The 21868-nt window shown below is 42.4% G+C and overlaps 1 protein-coding gene across 1 annotated transcript in view; it reads left to right on the top strand.

The window, feature by feature from the left end:
- The first annotated feature begins 17316 nt into the window (after positions 1-17316).
- TRPC5 (transient receptor potential cation channel subfamily C member 5) overlaps positions 17317-21868 on the top strand; it is a 266623-nt gene continuing 262071 nt past the window's right edge. Inside the window, exon 1 of the mRNA XM_004000806.5 lies at positions 17317-18318. The gene's annotated coding sequence lies outside the window, so the exon portion shown is untranslated. The remainder of the gene's footprint in view (positions 18319-21868) is intronic.

The raw sequence follows: 21868 nt of genomic DNA, 5'->3' as shown, positions 1-21868 counted from the left end.
AACGTGAATTTTGAGGGCACACTATTCAACCACTACATAACATTTCTCATGTTGTGCTTTTTCTTTATTCTTTATTTCCTCTTATATTCTTGATTACTCTCACCAGAGATTTTTCAATTTATGTGTCATTTCAAACTCTGACTCTGACATTTACTTATCAGTTTTTCTGGGTTTCTATTTTCTGTCCCATTTCCTCTTTCATCTATAATAATTACTCATGCTTTCCTAATTTTCTTTTTTCCTTTCTAGCTTTGTGATTTTTTTTGGTCCTGTTTGACAAAAGGATTATGTGGGTTTTCCTTTGAATAAAGCATTGCAGGCGTTCTCTAATTTGTTAATGTGTTGTATTCATCATTATTATATAAATAATATGTAATTGAAGCTTTGACTTTACCTTTGATCCAAAAATATGTATTAGAGTAAGTTTCTTAAATGTTCTTCCTGCTTTGATTTTGCTTATTTATTTACTTTTGGTTTTTAGTATCTAGGCACATTGACTTGTGATCAGAGAGTATGAGATTATGAGCTATAAACCACCTCTGCTTTTTGTAACATATTAAAGTTTCTTTTGTGGTCATTTGAATACAGAAAAATTATTGTAAAAGTGTCTTGAGCGTTTAGTAAGAATATGTGTTCTGCATAGGACACAAAGTTGTAGACATAGATATATGTACAAAGTCAAACTTATTAATTATATTATTTAATTTGTTCTCTTTCTTTTTTGTCCATTTGATCTGTCAAAGATGAAGACATTTACACGGCAGAAGCTGCTACTTATCAACCCAACATCCATTCATTTCTTTCTTGTTGATTGCAGAGGCCTGACTTTCAGCTGAGCATACTGTCACCCAAATAAAAGCCCACATTTTCCAGCCTCCCTTGCAGCTGCCATCTGAGTTCTGGCTACTGTGATGTAAGCTTGTGTGGCAGGGGCAGCTCCTTTTCTCCCTTTCTCCTACATGGAATATAGCTATGAAAGCTGGAGTTCAAGCAACCAATTTGGACTATAAGGCAATACACTAATGATGGCAGAACAGCAACCCATAAGGCCCTGGAAAATCTACATCCAGAATTCTTTCTATAAGGGAGAAATAAGCCCTCATCCAGTTTAAGCCCCTGCTATTTTAGGTTTCTCCTTACGTGTAGCCAAAAGTAATTCTAACTAATACAGGTAGGTTAGTGTCTCCCGCTAGGATCAGAAGTTTGTCAATTTCTCCTTGTAATAATCTTTGTTTTTTAAACCGTCATGTTACATTAGTTGGTGCCTGAAAGTTCATGACTCATGTTTACTGTAGACATTAGCTTTTGTCAATATAAAAAAAAAATAATGTTTTCTCCCAATTAAAACTTTATGCCTTGCCTTTTTTGAAATTTTTTTTAATGTTCATTTATTTTGGAAAGAGAGACAGAGCATGAGCGGGGGAGGAGCAGAGAGAGAGGGAGACACAGAATCCGAAGCAGGCTCCAGGCTCTGAGCTGTCAGCACAGAGCCAGATGCGGGGCTCAAACTCACAAACCATGAGATCACGACCTGAACTGAAGTTGGACACCCAACTAACTGAGCCACTCAGGCACCCCTAAGCCTTGCTTTTTAAATTCATTTGATAATAATTTTATTTTTTATTCTTTGACAATCTCTTTGTTTCTAACTGTTCTCATTTAAAATCTCAAGCCAATGCAATCTTCTTTTTTTTATTTTAGAGAGAGAGAGCAAGTGGGAGAGAGGGATAAAGGCGGGGGGAGAAAGAGAGAGAGAGAGAGAGAGAGAGAGAGAGAGAGAGAGAGAGAGAGAGAATCTCAAGCAGCCTCCACGCTGAGTGAGGAGCACAATGCAGGGCTCAAGCCCACGACCTTAGGGTCATGACCTAAGCTGAAATCAACTGACTGAGCCACCCAGGCACCCAAAGTAATGCAATCTTATTTCTGCTCCCTAAAACCACTGCACTAAAATCACTCTTGTTAATGTCCTTTTGTTGCTGAATTTCCTCAGTCTGTTTTCAATCGTCACTATATTTTATCTTTCCAGAACATTTCACACTCTTGTTTTTTAAGATATTGTGTTCTGATTACCTAGCTGAATATACCACAGCCATTTCAAAACTGGATTCATGTTATTCCATTTAAACCTGCTTCCTTCAGTATATCTCATTTTGGTTAATATCTACATAGCCAACCTTCACATGATCCTTCACTCTTCTTTGGAACTTGCTGTGTATTTCCAATTAGTTATCAAATCTTGTCAGTCTTACCTCAAAAATTTCTCTTCAATCCTTTCTGTCATAGTTATTACTTTAGTTTAGACATTTAATGTCTCCTGCTTGGACTATTGCAACAGCTTCGTGGCCCCTTTCACCTCTAGTCTCTGCTTCATCCTCCATAAAGCTACCAATCCCATTCTCTGAAAAATAAAACCAAAAATATTTGATTACATATCCACCTTCCCTTGAAAATATCTCTGTTGATTCTCCACTGCCAAATTCCTTAGTATGATATACAAATTCCTTGACAATCTGATACTTTCCCTCTTCTACTTCATCTCCTACCATATCTTCCCCACAAACTTCTTATGCTCTAGCTATAGTAGGGTTCTCACATCACTACAAAATATGCTTTTAGTAAATCCTTTCCTGGCTTCATATTTTTGTACATGTTGTTCTCTCTGCATAGAATATATTCTCTACATTTTTTCTTCAGCATACTCATGAATCCTTCAATCCCCAGTTAAAATACCACATTTTCCATGAAACCTTCCCAGACTCCCACAGATGGAGTTAGTAACTAGTCATTCTTTCTCCTCTATACTCCCATTACTTTGCCCACACCACTGATGTGGCACGAATCATGTTGTGATTATCTTTCTCAGTGTCTGTTTCCCTCTGACAGCTCTTAAGCTTATTGAAGCCAGAAACTATCTTATTCAAATCTAGGATCTAGCACAGTGTCTGGCTTAAAAAAGGGACCCATAACCCGGGCCAGAATGAAGAAGATTCCTGGTTCTCAAAACACCCACCCCCTCCCAGCTCACTAATAACTAAAATGCTACCTTCCCACCTTGGGCTTAAGGCACTCACTAATGTTAAAATGTGTCTCTGGGATGGTCCAGGAGTGCTCATAGTCATTTTCCAGATATTTTCCAAAGAACACATTTAGAGGGGTACAAAAAGTGAATTTGCAGCTCTAGGCACCTATTGGGAGAAAACAGATAACATCCTTTGTTGGCAGAAACTTTGTTTTTCTTTCACTATAGCCTTATATCATCTTGGTAGATAAAAATGAAGTAACCCATCCCTTTTAAAATAAATAACCATGATTCTTTTAGTTGAATCTACTGCTATGTATTCCCTTCTAATTTTCCCTTCCTGTAAATTCCATGAGGACAGGAATTTTTGTTTTGTTCACTGATGTATCCCAATCAATAATCATTTGTTAAATGAGTGAATCAATGTATATGAGAGTAGGGGTAAGGATGGTTTATTACTTAGATTCAGAGTCCCCACCCTCCTCCAACTATTAAAGAAATCATAACCCATTGAGTCTGCTATAGAACCTTTACCATTAAGGCACACCTCGATTCTATGGCCTCTTCCACATCCGAGTTTGTGATTCTATTAGAATCCCCTGATATTGGCATATCTGGGTAGTGTGGAGGGAACTAGAGAACAAATGCTTACTTGGGACATGCCTTAAAATGTCAAATCATGATTGCATCCTCCAATTGTACCCTCTAAGACTACTGTGGATTTATAGGGATATGCACCTGCCTCTAACAGAGGATCTTCCTGGGAATGGCTTTACCCTGTTATCTCCCCATTCTACATCCTTGCTTTTCTATGCAGTGTGAGACTCATACTGTTGGGGCTGGCTGGTTGGTTTGTAGTCTCCAAAGAGGAAAATGGTTATTGGTAACTGTTACACCACATTGTTTAATGGGGCTTTTAAGGCACCGATGAAGCTCCTATCAGGTCACTCTGCTTATGAGTCTAATGTCACTCATTACTAATACAACTTTTGAGGATACAGCTGATATATTTCCCATCAGCCTCTTGCGAAACAAAGTGGGCTTCAGAAAACATGGCCTCCCTGCTGATGACCTGGCTGAGTCTGAGGATGTCACTGCTGATGTACTCAGCATAGCCTTGGTAAGAATGGGTCACAGATGACGGAAATAAAACCACTCAAGCTGACAACTGGGATGTCTATAGTTGGTTGAGATTTTATATCTGAAAATAATCAGAGATCGGTACCCAGCTTTATGGAGAGAAGAACAATACCTAAAAATATAACTATAAGCCTGGTGCTGTTCTAAATATTTTTCAGCTATTAACTGATTTGATCTTCTTAACGAACCTAGGAGGCAGGAAATATTATCATACCCACTTTACAGATGAAAAAAAAAACTGAGGCAACAGAGATTAAGTAACATCACATCCATCACTTTGTGGCAGGGGTCACAAATTAAGTTCAGTTAGTCTGGCTCTAGATTCCATATAATCCTTGCTACTTTAAAGTTCATAACTTTCAGCTAAATAGCCTTCTAACCATTCTTGTTATGCGCCAATTTCACACTTGATCACCACCATCCCCACCCTCTACACACCAATTCCCGCCATCACCTTTAGTGACATCCATGACTGTGTGGATGATCTAACCAACACCCTAACACTTCAGTTCTATTTCCAGTTACCTTAGTCTTCATGGTACCTCAGCCATTCACTCTCACAGTCACACCCTGGACTTTGTCAGACCGGAAACTGCCTCCTCTCTAAAATTAATTTCTGACCCCACGGTCCTACCACAAGCCTCTATCCTTTTTTTTTTTTTAATGTTTATTTTTGATAGAGACAGAGACAGAGCACGAGTGGGGGAGGGGCAGAGAGAGAGGGAGACACAGAATCTTGAAACAGGCTCCAGGCTCCGAGCTGCCAGCACAGAGCCCAACATGGGGCTCAAACTCCTGAACCGTGAGATCATGACCTGAGCCAAAGTTGAATGCTTAACTGACTGAGCTACCCAGGAGCCCCAAGTGTCTAGCCTTATGCTATGTGCACTCTATTGTTCTCAAGATAATGAAGTTCCTCAACCTCATTGAGACCATCTGTTCATTGAGCCCTCTATTTTTACCTTATCCATGGTCTCCACCTGCCTTAACTTGTCTGTATATTGAGCTTGGATTCAACGATCCATCACATCCCAGCTCTCTGGATCCACTGTACTTTTACCACACCCACCTAGCAAAACCTTGGATAGGTTAACCTTCTCTGCACTTGCATTCAGTCTGCTGAGCAGTGTTAGAAGAACCACCAACCTGCTCTCAACACTGCCTGGTGATTCTAGAGTACTCACTTAGCTGGAGCTCCCATCCTCAAAATTACTTTCTACACTATCTTTAAACCTCCAAATCCTTACACCTTGAGCCCTTCCTCTCAGTAAATGGTCTCATTTCCCAGTACTCCACAGTAAATACAAATAGGTCAGAAGGAAACTGCCCCACCTTTGGGCTATGAAATCTACAAATTTATCTTATTCCACATTGATGCTTTTCCTCCTTCATTTATGTTATAGCAAGAAAGATGCCCCCCCCCTCTTCTCTAAAGCTAATTATGCCCCCTGTTTGGGGATTCCACTATAGGGATTATCTCTTTTTTCCTTCCCTCCTTTTCTATTGGTCCCTTTCAGTCATCATTTAAACCTCTCAAAGGCTCTTCCATCTTAAAAACAAACAAACCCAACTTCACTTGACTCCATATGCCCCACCAACCAGTCCCTCCTTTCATTTCCTCTTTTCTGACAAATCTCTTGAATTTCCTCTTGATATATTTATCCCTTGGCCACCATCCTTAACTGCTATTGGAATATTACACTATTCTGATTTTTCTCCTGTCTCTCTAGTATTTTCAGTCTCTTTTGTGGCCTTTATTTCACTGCTTGATCTATAAATGTTGGAGGACTACACACAGCGTAGCCCTCTGCCCTTTTCTATTTATATTCTTTCCCTAGATGATATTGAATCACATGGCTTTAGATACTATCCACAGGCTGACAACTTCCAAATCTTGTCGCTGACCTTGATATCTCTTTGGATCCCCAGATTCATATGACCAACTCCCTACATTTCCCCTTGGATGTCTCACAGGCAACTTAAACTCTTCCTATCCTACCTGAACCCATATGCTTCCTCTCAAATATGCATGTCAGTTTCCCCCATTTCAGTAAAATGGTATCACTATTCACCTACTTGCTCAAGCCAGAAACTTGGAAATTTTCTTTGACACATTCCTCTTCCTCACCCACCATAGTCAATTCATCACTAACTTTTATTGATTATATTTCTTAACTCTCTCATTATTCTGTCCTCTTCTCTACAACCTGACTGTGACTGCCTTACTCTAGGCCACCATTACTTCTTTGTATATTATTTCAGCACCCTCTTAGTTAATCCTCCTGTCTCTAGCGTTCTTCTCCTCTAACCCATTCTCTCTAAACAGAGTGATCCTTTTAACATGGATTGCTAGTCACATAACTCTCCTTCTTCAATGGCTTTTCATTTTTCTTAGAATAAACTTCAAAGTCTCTAGCATGGTAAATTCTCACATGATTTTACATAATCGCATAATCTAGCCCCTGACTATACTGGCTACTCTTTTCTCCTTGTAATCTACATTACACTTATTTCACTTCCTAGAATATATCATGCTTTTGCTCAGGAGTCCGCACATACTATTACCTTTATATGGAATTTTCCCCTCAAATCTTCTCAAATCCAAATGACAAGGCAGAATTGCCAATAGATTTTTTTAAATGTTTATGTATTTATTTTGAGAGAGAGAGTGAGCAAGTAGTTGAGGGGGAGGGATGAGGGCAGAGAAAGAAGAGAGAAAATCCTAACTAGGCTCTACACTGTCAGCACTGTCAGCATGGAGCCCGACGTGGGGCTTGATCTCACAGTTTGTGAGCTCGTCACCTGACCTGAAATCAAGGGTCAGATGCTCAACTACTGAGCCACCAGGTTCCCCTTGATGTTAATGATTTCATGGAAGTGGAGGACTGAGAGGGAGGAATCCAAGATAAACTTAAGTCTGGGAGACTGAAATAATAAAATTCCTGATTATATTTTACTTACTAAAATAAATTGGGTTTTCTGGGGAAAAGTAGTCAATTTCAGAACAACTGTCTTTGAACATTAAACATTTAAGTGGATAGGTATGGCTGTGGGAAGTAGAGACTAGAGAGGTTGATTTGCATGCCTATGACAGAAGATGAGGAAGTAGGTATAGAGGGAAGTGAGGATTTTCTATTTCATAGTTATTGCATAAATATATGAAGAATAGATTATTAGCTTTCCCATACTGGTCCTTTACCATACAGAATCCCAAAGCAGAAGGGGAAAGCAGACACAAAAGAAGGTATAAATGAAGGAATTAGGAAACAAAAGAGATATATAGAAAAAGAATAGCAACATGGTAGTAGTAAGTTCTTCCTTATCAGTAATTACTTTAAATGTGAATGGATTAAAATATCCAATTAAAAGACAGAGATTGACAGAATAGATTTAACAAAAAAACATAATCCAAGTATATTCTGTTTTTAGGAGATTCACTTTAGAGCCAAAAACACAAATAGGTTGAAAGTGAAGGAATGAAAAGATATTCTATGCATATAACTACCAAAAAAAGCTGGGGTGACTATACTCATAACAGAGAAAATAGACTTTAAGTAAAAAAATGTTACAAGGGACAAAGAAAAATACTATACACTGATAAAAGGGTCAACTCATCAAGAAGATCTAACTATATAAAAATATATACACCAAACAACAGAGACCCAAAATAAATGATTCAAGAATTGAAGGGAAGGGGGCTCCTGGGTGGCTCAGTCGGTTAAGCCTCGGAATCTTGATTTCTGCTCAGGTCATGCATGATCTCACGATTCATGAGTTCAAGCCCCACATCAGGCTCTCCATTGACAGCACAGAACCTGCTTGGGATTCTGTGTGTCCTTCTCTCTGCCCCTTCCCTGCTTGCATTTTCTCTCTCTCAAAATAAATAAATATACTTCAAAATAAAAAGTTACTGAATACTTTAAAAAATAATTGAAGGGAGGAATAGTTCTAAAATAATAGCTGGTGACTTCAATACCCCACTTTTAATAATGGATAGAACAATGAGACAAAAATTGAATAAGGAAAGAGAAGACTTGACTAATAGTATAAGCCAACTAGATGTAAAAGATATATGCAGAATACTCCACTCAACAACAGCAGAATACACATTCTTCTCAAGTGCATATGGAACATTCTCCACAATATACCATAGGTTAGACCATACAAATCTCAATAAATTTTAAAATATTGAAATCATATAAAGTATCTTCACCAACTACAATGGAATGAGGCCAGCAATAGAAATCAAAGACACAAGGAAAACAGGAAATCTCAGAAACACATAAATTCAACAGCAAACTCTCAAACAACAAAAATATCAAAGAGAAAAATCACAAGAGAAAATTTAAAAATACTTTAAGAATAAAAATGAAAATACAGTATACGAAATCTTATGTGATATAATGAAAGCAGTGCTCCAAGGGACATTTATATCACAAACATTTATGTTAAAAAAGAACTCAAATCAATAATCTAACTTTACACTTTAAAGAACTAAAAAAAAAGAACAAATTAAACCCAGAGTTATGAGAAGGAAGGAAACAATAAAGATTAGAGAAGCGATAAAGCAGAGAATAGGAAAAAAAATAGAGGAAGTCAACCAAAGCAATGGTTATTTCTTTAAAAAGATCAACAAAATTAACAATATTTATAGTTAGATTGACTAAAAAAGGGGGGAAGACTCAAATTACTAAAATCAGAAATTAAAATGGGGACATTTTACTACTAATCCTACAGAAATAAAATGGATTATAAGAAAAAATGAATAGCTTAAATAACAAAATAAAATGGAAACATTGCTGGAAACACAAACTATCAAAACTAACTATAGAAGAAACATAAATTCTGAACATATCTGTAAAAAGTAAAGGTATTGATCAGTAATCAAAAACATCCCCTAATCAAAAATGTCTTAAAGAAAAGCTCAGCACCAGATGGATTCAGTGGTGAATTCTATCAATATTTAAAGTATAATTAAAACTAATTGTTGTTAAACTCTTCCAAAAGGTAGAGAATACTTCCTAACTCATGCTACAAGGCCAGCATTACCCTGATACCAAAGCCAGACCAAGAGATTATGAGAAGACAAAGCTACAGACCAATATCCTTTATGAACACAGATGCAAAAATCCTCAACAATATATTATAAACTGAATCCGGAAACATATTAAAAGGATTATATACCATAACTAAGTAGGAATTAGCTCAATAATGTAAGGTTGGTTCAAGAAAATCAATCAGGGGCGCCTGGGTGGCTCAGTCGGTTGAGCGTCTGGCTTCAGTTCAGGTCATGATCTCACAGCTTGTGGGTTCAAGCCCTGCATCAGGCTCTGTGCTGACAGTTTAGAGCCTGGAGCCTGCTTCGAATTCTGTGTCTCGCTGTCTCTCTCTCCTCCTCCCCCACTCATTCTCTCTCTCTCTCCTTCAAAAATAAATGTAAAAAATATTTAAAAATTTTTTAAGAAAATCAATCAATGTAATATACCACATTGACAGAATGAAGGAAATCTACATGATGATCTCTACTAATAAAAAAGATCATGTGACAAAACTCAACACCCTTTCATAATAAAGAAAACACTTAAAAATTAGGAACAGAAAGTAATTTTGTCAGCCTGATAAAAGAGCATTTGTGAAATACCCATATATAACATTATACTCAATTACAAATAATTGAAAGCTTTTCCTCTAAGATCAAAAATAAGACAAGGATGCCCACTTTTTCACTTCTATTCCACATTGGACCAAAATTTCCAGCCAGGACAATGTGGCAAGAAAAAGAAACATAAGGCATTCAAATTGGAAAAGAAGAAATAAAACTATCTCTACTTACAGATGGTATGATCTCATATAAAGAAAACATCCTAAAGAATGAACAAAACAACCATTAGAGCTAATGGACAAACTAGACAAAGTTGTAAGATCAACATGCACAAATCACTTATATTTCTATATATTAGGAATAAAACACCCATAAAGGAAATTAAGGAAACAATTTAACTTTTCAATAGCATTTAAAAGAGTAAAATACTTAGGAATAAACTTAACCAAGGACATACAAGACTTGCACACTGAAAACTATAAGACACTCCTGAAAGAAATTAAAGAAAACCTAAATAAGTGGAAAGACATTGTGTCTCAGATTAGAAGACAATATGGTTAAGATGGAAATACTCCTCAAAGTGATCTACAGATTCAGTGTAATCACAACTGAAATCCCAATGGCCTTTTTTGATGAAATGGAAATGTTGATCCTCAAATTTACATGGAGTTGGGAGACGCTGGTTAGCCAGCCCAATCTTGAAAAGAACAATGTTGGAAGCCTCACACTTCCTTATTTCAAAACTTCATACAAAGCTATAGTAATTAAAAGAGTGTGGTACTGGAACATGGATAGACAAATTAGACCAATTGGGATAGAAATGAGGGTCCAGAAATAAACCCAAACATCGATGGGCAAAATGATTTTTGATAAGGTGCCAAGACCATACAATGGGGAAGGAATAATTTTTTTCAAGAAGCAATGCTGGGACTAGATATCCACGTGCAAAAAACAAAAAACAACAACAACAAAAAAAGCAGACTCTAATCTCACATCATAAACAAAAATTAACTCAAGATAAATCAAGACCTAAACATAAGAAATAAAAGCATAAAATGTTTGTAAGAAAACATCAAACTTTATCAAAGTTATAGATTTTTCCACATCAGAGGATACGACCGAGAAAGTAAAAAGACAACCTACAGAATGAGATAAAATATTTGCAAATCATATATTGGATTAGGGTCTAGTGTCCAGGATTTGTATATAAATAAATCCTACAACTAAACAACTAACAGACAACTCAATTTAAAAATGGTCAAAAGACTTAGCTATTTTTCCACAAAATATAACATTGGCCAACAAGTACATGAAAAGATGTTCATGTAATTATTAGGAAATTCAAATCAAAACCCAAATAAGAAACCACTTAACACCCACTGGGATGGCTGTAATGTAAGAAAAAAAAAAAGGAAAATAACAATGTTAGCAAGGATGTGGGGAAATTGAAACATTATTGGTGGGACTATAAATGGTACAGCCACAGTGGAAAACAGTTTGGTGTTTCCTCAAACAGTTAAACATAGAATTACCATATGACCCAGCAATTCCACTCCTAGGCATATACAGATATTCAAATACTTGTGCAAAAATGTTCAGAACAGCATAATTCATTACTACTAAAAGATGAAAACAATCCAAATGCTCATCATCTGATGAACTGATGTAAACAAATTTTTCTATGAGCTAAATGTGTCTCCTCCCCCCAAATTCATGTGTTGAGGCCATAATCCCCTATGTGGTGGCTTTTGGGAGTAGGGCCTTTGAGAAATAATTAGGTTTGGATGAGGTCATGAGAATAGAGACCCCATAATGGGATTAGTGCCCTTATAAGAAGAGACCAAAAAGTGCGCTCTCTCTCTCTCTCTCTCTCTCTCATTCTCTTACACATAGTCCAGCTGCCATGTTAGGACACAGCAAGAAGGCAGCCATCTGCAAATCAGGAAAAGTGTGCTCAGCAGACATAGAATCTGCTGGCATCTTGATCTTGGAATTCCAACCTCAAGACTGTGACAAATAAATATTTATTGTTTAAACCAGTCAATCTATGGTATTCTGTTACAACAGCCCAAACGGAGACAGTAATATCTCCGTACAATGAAATGTCATTCAGTCATAAAAAGGAGTGAAGTACCAACACATGCTAGAACACAAATAAACCTTGAAAACTTGCTAAGTGAACAAGGCAGATGAAACAGGTCACATTGTATGAGTCCCCTTATATGAAATATCTAGAATAGCTGGATCCCTAGAGACAGAAAACAAATTAATTGTTGTCAGTGGCTAGGGAAAGGAGGAATGGGGAATGACCGATTAAGGGTACAGGATCCCCTTTTGGGGTGAAGATGTTTTAGAACTAGCTTTAGATGAAGTTTGCACAACATGTAAAGGTACTAGATGCCACTGAACTGTACATGTTTAAGATGGTTACATTTATGTTATGTCTGCCCCCTGAATACAAAAAAAAAAGGCAGAAATGGAAAAGAAAGGAAATGAGCAATTATTGAGTTACTGCTACATACTAGACTCCATGCTAAGCTTACGTATTATCCACTTAAATCCACTAAACAACTCTGAGCTATTATCCCCATTTGAGAGATGAGCAAACCAAGGTTCACATGACTTTGTTTTTACAACTAATAAGACACGGAGCTGGAATTAAGACCAAGGTCTGTTGACTCCAAAGCTTACACTCTCCAGCACAACCCACCCTCCAAAAACCTTCCATAGGTAGCCCCTCACTACTCTCTCCATGAGGGTCCATGTTATTGATCAAGAATACAACACAGCTCACCAGATACTCCTTCAAACCAGCCAACCCTCCAGAGAAAAATACTCAAATTAAACATTTCATTTTTGTACCAAGCCCTCCCTGAAAAAAAAAAATTGCCTATTCTTGAAAAGGCAGGAGAAACCAACTTTCTCTGTGCTACCCTGGCCTCCACAGATTTACAAATCCTGACCTGCACCTGGGGTGATTTCAGGGGCCTCAGGAAGTCTTTACATGAAAGAAATATTTGTCCCGTCATGCTTTCATTTTCCTGAGTAAGTATAGATAGAGGTTTTTGTTTTTGTTTTTGTTTTTGTTTTTGTTTTGACAATTGGGACAAAAAGGCTGAAGACAAAGGTACTCCTAAGAGAGAAAGCACTGGTATTTTGACTAGGGCAGATCATATAATTCCACGAGGGCAGATTTTAATAAGCGAAGAGGGTGGGGGCAGACAGGATAAAAACTAAACCTGCCCTTCCTGAGGCCACACAGGGAGTCAGTCACAAAGCAGCAAGACTTGATTGGGGTCTTGTTTCTGTCACTAACTATCAGGGAACTTCAGGCAAGGCCCAATGTTCTCTAAATGTTCTGTGATGGCGCAAATCCCGCTTTATAAACTAGCCCAGGGCCAGCTGCATTCGCATTCCTTTTAATGGTAGGCACAGCAAAGTCCTTAGCCAATCCATAAAGTGTGGTTGTGTTTACACTTCTTTTATTAAGATTAATTGCTATTTGAGGCCTTATGCCTTGATTACAGGGATCCTGTTGTGGTAGAAGAATTGGAACACACTTTGGAAATGTGAAACCTGTTTTCAATTACTTACAGCCATTCATGGTCCCAATTCAGGCAAAACTTTTATTTAAATAAATAATTGGCCTGGGCCCGAGAACCATAATTCATGGACCTACAAAGTTTAAATGTGCCGATCGGTAGTCCCTGTGTTAGGTTTTCACAAGTGACATGTTGCTATCTACATATGCATGGTATTGGGCTAAGACTTATTCAAAGCAGGTGACACTGATGTAGGTGTGGCTCACCAGACACCCATTTTCAAGGCAGGAGCTTACTCAGCTGATTTTGGACAGATATTCCACACTTCCTCCTGCATTTTCCTTTGCTGAAATCCTGATCAGGATCCTACCACTCACATTAGTGTCGTTTGACTTCCTGGGGCAGAGATACTGCTGAATGTTAAAACCCACAATCAACACTCCAGAGTATTTGAAGAAGCCTCTCTTCTTCCATTCCATTCCTTTCCTTTGTCTTTGCCACTGTGGAGGATTTCTCTAACTTGCCGGTGGACTAGAAGCCCTTTCCTTTGTAAATAAAAAACTGTCCTTCAAGCTGTTCAATCTGTCAAAGCCTTTGGGATGCTGTGGTCACTTTAATGCTGGATACATTCAATGTTGGATAAGGGTCATATAGAGAAAAGCCACAAACAATTCAATGGTAAAGGTATGGTGATTAGCAACACACAGAACAAACTCCCTAAGGCAGAACCTTAAAGAATAAGTCACTGTTTGAGGACAAAGGGGAAATAATAGGGAGAAAGCCAGGTTGGATTCAGTCCAGAAACTGGTTATCCAAGAAAATCTGTACCCCTGTTCCTTTGGGGACATAAAGGTCAATAGTTCCTTAGTATATTGAAGGCTGGAATTGTGCCTCACAGATCTTTGCTCTAATCAGCTCCCTAGTATAGTGAGTGCTCGCTCACCAAAAGTTAGATGGTGATGGGGAGGTGGCAATGATTATAACAATGAGTTCAATCATTTGACAAAATGTATCAATCCATACGAACTTCTTTTCACGCTGTTTCCTCACAAAATCTCCCATATTTTCTGAGAGTCTGTTCCATATAAGATCTGGACACGCCATGTGGGTAGAATTAAGGTAAAATATGGTCTGTGAAATACGGACACCACCGTCAATGGCCGTGGTACTTGATGGGGGGGGGGGGTGGGGGGGAGGAGGATTCTGCCCTCTAGGGGACATTTGACAATGTCTGGAGATATCTGGGGTTGTCACAAGGTGGGGGTGTTACTGTCATCTAGTGGACAGAGGCTAGAGATGCTGTTAAACATCCTGCAATCCCAGGACAGCCCCTCACCATTAGGAATCGTGTGGCCCATGATGTCAGTACTGCCCAGGTTGAGAAACCCTGCCTAAAGGGGAAAAGAAAATGCCTTTACTCTCTGGGTTTCTCATATCAATCTCACTTTGCCTCCAATATCACAACAAACTCTGGTCTGTATGTCCCGCTTACCACTCTAGTCAAGGCTGTAGGCATAAAGAGAGTGCCTCAGAATGTTTAAGTCCCAATGGCATTTTGAAGTCATATCGGGATGGTGTTTCAACAGGCCAGGCCATGTGAGTAAACCTAGCCTAGCAGCCAGGTAAATCTACCTTAAATTACTCGAAACTGCTTCCATTTGGGACTTTGAACCACTTCTGCAGCTGTAGCCTCTGGTTGCAAACTGCCTGAGGAGAATTCAAAGAAACATTCTCAGCCACCAACTAGAAAACTTGAGTGTTTCCATATTCACAGAGAGGATGAACCTCCCAGCCCCAAGGCTCGCAAACAACCTAGGCCAGCTCAGGCTCCCGCCCAAGTCTGCTTCTCAATTGCCTTAGGAGATCCCCCAGTAGGTTTGTCCTGGTATTGGTATAGTGATGCCTGACATTTGCATGGTGTGCTTTCAACTTTGGAGAGGATTTTCTTTTGTATGTCTTTGGTCTCCTGAAGAGGTTAGCAGGGTAGGATGGGCACCAGAAGAAAATCTGGGTCTTATGCACAAATCCACCGGGAAAACACCACAACTCAAAAACACCCATAATCTCCATATGTTAAAGGCAACTGCACTATAGACAAGGTCTTTGAAGGAGAAGGCTCACAAGAAAAGGACTTTTCTTCTCTCCCTGTGCGTTGCTCCTGGTTATATCCTAGGCTTGGCTTAGAAGCCTCAGCTAAACTACCCTTTGGTCAGAGAAAGGGAGATGCCCCAAGGTCTTGTCCAGAGCCACATAACCTACTCACCCCTCTAGCCAAAAGAGGGACCCGCTCAATCGCAACATTGACCTCTTTTGTCTGGAAGGCTGTATGTACATTTGAGGTTGTTGGCCACAGTAAAACTCCCTTTGAAAGGGAGAAAGGCAGAAAGGTTTAAACACTTCAGGAAGTACATTAGGCCATGATGTAGATGAAAAAAAAAATCACTCGATTCTGGAACCGTTCTGCCTCACCCTTGTCCCTCCTCGCTCACACAAACACACACCCTTCATCCCCCAGGCAATACTTTTCTCTGATGCCTTGCTCCCACACAAAGCTTCAGACTCTCCAGAATATTGGGCCACATCAGGGTGAAGGAGACTGAGGACAACAGAAAAACTTGTCTTGCTCGGTGCCCCGAGGGACTTTCCCAGGGTAGCCTAGGAGAGTTGCTAGGGCTCACACTAGACATAACTACGCCAGCTTCAATGACAAGGCAATGCAACACTTGGCCATTTAGACCGGGCAGAAGGTTCTGGCTCTTTCTGGAGGTCGACTCGGGCTCACAGCGTGCGTGCAGGCGACAGCTGAAAGAACAGTGGAGCATTCTCTGAGCTCCGGATTACTGTGGGAATGGGTAGGGAAAAGGGTTTCAGGTACCAGCCCAGCGCTCAGAAAGGCAGAGCCTCGCACCCTCCTTTCCGAAGAAAGGTAGTGAAGGAAATAAAAGACAAAGCCGAGCTTTGGGGCTGTGCGGTCGGGCCACGACATGCTGCCAGCTAGTGGACCTGAGTGTCCGCAGGTTGCAGGTAGTAGTCGCAGGCTTGTGGTGGGGGTGGAGCATTTAGGCTGGTCCCGGGAAGGTTCAAGACGGTCTGCGTTCTAGGCGCTAGAGTATAAGGTCAGAGATGGGGGGGGGGGGGCTGCCTCACCTGACACAAAGGCGCAAAGATCAAAGAGTCGCCCAAGTGTCCGGTGACGCTGCCTCCCCCCCACACACAACACACACACATAGAAGCCACTGCCACCACTAAGCAACTTACTCCCTCATCCTACAATAGCACTATCCGTCCCCACTCACCACCCCGCTTCAATCTAGGCTGGTCTTGGCAGGACCGACCCTAAGGGTGAGAGGGACACCAATGGGGAAATTGGGCTAGCTCCCGGGCTGCCCGCACTGGGTTACACTAGACCCGTCAAGGACCGAAGCCAGCCCAGACGACCCCAGGTCAGCCCCTGGCGACTCAGGGTCCCACTGTCCGGCTGTCCACGGCCGCTAGCACACGCTCTCACTGGCTCAACTACCCTTCCCCCGGGACGACCCGTGGCTGCCAACGCAGCCCCACCAGCAGCAGCACCGGGCCTGCGCTGGGAGGGGTGGGGGGGGGGTCACTGTCCAAAGCAAGGGGTACTCAAGCCAAGGGGGCAAAAAAGAGACTCTGCAAGCCAACCGCCCCGAGGCGCTCCGGTCGCCTCTACCCGCGCCCGCGCTCGCCCCCCCGCCCCAGTCTCTGCCACCACCCAGGGGAGGGGGAGGCCCGGGGAGAGCAAACGAACGAAACAGAAAATTCCGTACCGAGGGGGGAGAGATGAGGCGGTGGGACGGGGCAGCGGGGGCTGACTTGGGGCTGCGGCTGCGGCTTCCTTCCACCCCTGGCCACCGAGCTGCAGAGAAGGCAGTAGCTGCTGCCCCTGCAGGCTGCCCCGTCCTCCCTCTTTCCCTCCCCCTTCCCCGCCTCCCCCGCCCCGCCCCGCCCGCCCCTGCCGAGAGCTGGGGGTGTGTAAGGCCTTGGCCGGCCGGGGCTGGGGGAGGTGAGAGGTGCTTTAGCCATCCGCCGCTTTCTCCCCCTCCATACACACACACACACACACACACACACACACACACACACACCCCTCAACCGCGACGGGTTCTCCGCAGCTCGCAGACACCCTAAGGGAGGGAGAAAGAGAGAACGGGAGCAGAGGGAAGCCGGGAGCAGATAGAAGGGAGAAGGAAGAGCTCAGGGTTGGACATTTTTGGAGCTAGGGGTGGGGAGGAGAAAGGGAGCGTACCTCCTCGATTTTCCCCTCCCCACCCCTCTCTGCTTTTCTCTCCCCTTCGTTGTATAGCATTTTCCAGAAGCGGCAGCGGAAGGGGACAGAACCCTTTAGTCTAGAAAGATTTGGAGGGGTGGCCGGGTCTCCCGCCAGCCGCTACCTGGCAGCCGGAGCTGGGGTGTGCGTCTGTGCATGTCAGAGTGTAAATGCGGTTCTCTCTGTGTGCCTCGCTCTCCCTGTCTCGCTCTCCCTGTCTCTTCTCTCTTTCTCTCTCTCTCGCTCACACTCCCGTGCCGGCTCCCCTTGTCCGTTTCCCCGTGTCAGTTTCTTCCCCTGCTCCTGCTGTGCGGCTGGCGGCGTGAAGGGCGTGCGTGCCCTCGGAGCGGCCCAGGTGGGGTCAGACAGCGGGGAGAAGCGAGAGAGCACACGGCAGGGGCGGGTGGCGCCAAGAGTTTGGGGGCGCTGACGGAGGCGGAAGGTGAGGAGGGCCGGCCGGCCACAGGGAAGTTTGGGGATAACTGAGGAGCGAAGGGAGAAAAACCAAGGTAGGACCAGCACTTGCGCCTCTCGCCGCACCCCGCCCCTTTCCCGGTGCTGCTCTGCCCACCGCTGGGCAGCCTCCAGGCCCGGGGCTGTCCCGGGCGGCTGCTGTTTGCGCGCCGCCGCCGGTCGGAGACCGAGTCCGGTAAGGCGGCCGCACCGCGCGCCTTGGCTCGCGGACACCAGACGACGCAGATCCGAACAGACCGCTCGGCCCGGGGTAAGTCGACAGGCGGCCCTGTGCCCTGTGCTTCGCTGCAAGAGAGCACTGCCATAAGGGGTGGCGAGGTGCGGGTTAAGTGAGGGTGCTGGGATGCTGAGGGCTGGGAGGCGCTGGCTGGCTGGCTGGCTGTGGGCTGGGGTAGTGGGGAGCAGAGCAAAGCCAGCAACAGATTGTTTTGGGACACAGGAAGAGAGATGCGATGGGGGTACAGCTCTCAGGGGTGTTAGGACAAGGTGGCTCTTGGCAATGACCAAAACATCGTTTTCGTTCCGGATGCTCTCCTAAACCAGAGCTCTGCCCTACCCCCTGGACAGTGATCTGCTCCATCCCTGAGGAAGTATCCAGCTCCCTGGGGAGCCTGCTCCCAGGCTTCCTCAAAATCCTCCTGGGAGATGGGCATGGGAATAAGGACCCTGGCCCTTTTGCCAAAAGCCACTTTAAGATACAGAGAGCTGGGGTGAACTCATGAGAGTCCTTTTACCTTCTTTCTGTTTTATATCTTTCAAACTTAAGAAATGACCAGATTCATTTTTCTGGCTTCCTTAAAGGCACTAGGAAAGGCAAATGGGGGGGGGGGAACATCAGTCAGATCTCTGCTTTAAAGGGAACACCCCCCTCCCTCCAAACACATATACTGACTTTATCATCCCCCCCCCCAACACACACGGGTACTGAGCTGTATTTGCAAATCCTGGTATTTCTCCATGGTCTCTAAGAATGTGGCTAGGAAAAGGGCTTTTTCCCCACTGCCAACCTGTGTTTCTGTCCATGGTCAGATATGTGCTGATGGCTTAGTGGTTAGCAAGGTTATCACTCCCTCATGAAAAGCCTGAAGCCTAGAGACCAGTGTGGAAGACAGGATCTCTGAACTTTACCCGAGTTTATTATATGAATATGAGAGACACAGACAAATCAATAATGTTCCCTTTAGAGATTGTGCATGTCAGTCCTCACTTCAAACGAGAAATAATTACTACATTGGTATGGCCCCCAGACCTTGTCTATTACCATGTATTTATCTTCATGGCATTTAACAAATATGGCAAGTTTGTATATCAGCATTCATGATTGCCTTTTGTTGGTCTAAGACTTTTTTTTTTGTATTTTGGTACAGATGATTTATATCATGTCTCCTTTCCCACAGATTCTTAACGAGCTGACATATAAATGATGTCAAATGGTACCTTTCACTCACACTTTAACATCTACTTATTCTAACTCAAAAGGCATGAAAATACATTCACATAGTAGCACATTGGTTTCAGAGCCAATATCTAGCCTGGAATAAAGGAAATCCACAGGGTCAAGAGGAGCTGCTTTTGCTCTGTTCGCAAGGTTGAAGGAAAAACTGAGTGCCACTTGAAATCTATGTTTTGGTCTCTTGGAGATGCTGCTTTCATGGAGTTTTACTATATATATATATATATATATATATATATATATATATATATATGCACACGGTGTGTGTGTGTGTGTGTGTGATGCTTTCCTAAAGTGGTATCATACACACACACACACACACACACACACACGTGTGTGTGTGTGTGTGTGTGTGTGTGTGTGTGTGTTTTTTCAAGGACCCAGATCAACCCCATGCAATCGGGCTCTGTGCTGCTGTAGCAAAGAGGGGAATGTTTGAATTTGTGCTTCCAAAGCACCCAGGCTCTTCTGTTAAACTTTCTATTTATTACTATATTACCAGAATACAATGAATTACCTCCTTCCAATTCAGCAAATGAGAAAAACAGATTCTGCATTAAGTGAAACTGTTTACATTGCATTGGGCAATTTATCCTAATGCTCCCTGCCTAGAGCCTAGAGACAGAACAGAATGAGTACTCAAGTAGGATCTGAAAAGGTGCCCATGCTGTTACTTGTTTTAGGCAATCATAAGCAAATATCTTCTTAGATAGGTTAAAATTATACTTCCCCATAAATAGCAAAGACCAGGTTGCAGACAGGTAGGAAAGAACTGGCAGCTTCACACTTGGGGAAGAACTGAAAGTGTCTACAGGGATGCAGCCTAAGGAAGGTACAGGTCTCTGCTCTGTTCTTGGTGATGTGTATATCTGACTGCCACAGTGGGTCCTGATCCACAGTTACTCAAAGGACATGGAGGTGGGTAGTGCAGGGATACAGAACCGATGCAGTCCCTGGCTGTGTTGACACAGGTTCCCTGCCTTTGGTGCATGCTCCAACATAGAAGCCTGCACCAAATATCTGCCAACTATAAGAGCAACAGTCCTATGATTCCATGCTTTCTAGAATTAACTACCCGAATGACACGCAGGACCATACGTGCTTAGAGAAGGGTGGGCCAAAAAATTAAAGATACGGTAGGGAAGAAGAGAAGAGGGTTAGGAGAGAACCCAAAGATGTTTTGAAACCCATGGAAAGAAAACCATCCAGGTGTTTGCTTTCTTTTGCTCAGCTGAGGATGGAATTAGTCCAGAAAATTGATTCCGATGTGAAGCACGGTAAAACTGCCTATGACTTGCTTTGTAAACACTGAGTGAACAATGATAGAATTCCTTAGAACCAGAGAATTGGGAGCACTGGAGTACATTTTCACTTTTACCATCCCATTTCACCCCTTAGCATATTAAATCCCAATCTACAAGCCGTTCAGGTGCTTAATTATCGAATGGATATTTCAAATGTGTCATGCTATTTCCTTCCAGCCTGCTTCCAAATATTCCAATTTGTTTCTTGCCGTGGCTCCATCACTGAAAGAGAGGGACCAAAACATTTCTGCCTGCTTTATGCTTGTTTTTAGCTAAGTACACTAAGCTGTTCAGAAGCCTCTAGTTGGCTGGTGCGGAATGAGAGGGGCAGGAACTTTCTCCCCAAAGTGCCCTGTAGTCTAAACCAGCCCAACCTGGTCTGGTCGTTTTCCAGGTTTTCAAGGAGGGGTATCACAAAGTTTGCATCCTTCTGGCAGAAATGATGCCTCATTCTAGGGAGAAATTGCAGTCTTCTGTTGTAGATCAGGGCTAAGCTGAGGCTAGCCACTGAATCCAGAGCTTCGTAGCTGAGATTTGTCATTCTTTCCAAAACTCACGGGAGCTTTCCTTCTGTTGATGGCTCTCTCAACTCCTTTGAGCACTGAGACCAACAGACCCATACTGATTGCAAAGAATGAGGCCTGAATGATCTGGCTGTGGTCTCCTAAACAAATGTGTGCGGTGTGCACCACTGAGCGATAGCAGATGATTTCAATAAATAAATAAAAGCTGGTGGGACGAAGCAAAAAATTCACAGTTCACTGGGTCCGGGGAACTTTGCAAATTCCCAAGGTTTGGTTCGCCATCACTCATTGTGGAGTTACTACTCAAATGCTGGTAGCCAATGCAATTGTCCCAGCTTTTTCAAAAGCCCATAGTGGGAAATGAACAGGGATGGGAGCAGGAGCCAATGCTGTCATTTCACCTATGGAGAAATTGAGGCCCAGAGGGTGATAATGACTTGTCAAAATCACACAGGTGGCTAGCGACAGAGCCCCAACCAGAACCCAAGACTTCCTTCTAGGACTGAATAAATTCCCCAA

Source organism: Felis catus, chromosome X, assembly GCF_018350175.1.
Source record: "Felis catus isolate Fca126 chromosome X, F.catus_Fca126_mat1.0, whole genome shotgun sequence".
Classification (NCBI taxonomy): domain Eukaryota; kingdom Metazoa; phylum Chordata; class Mammalia; order Carnivora; family Felidae; genus Felis; species Felis catus.
The sequence above is the reverse complement of the archived record's forward strand: the minus strand, read 5'-3'. Positions and strand labels throughout refer to the sequence as shown.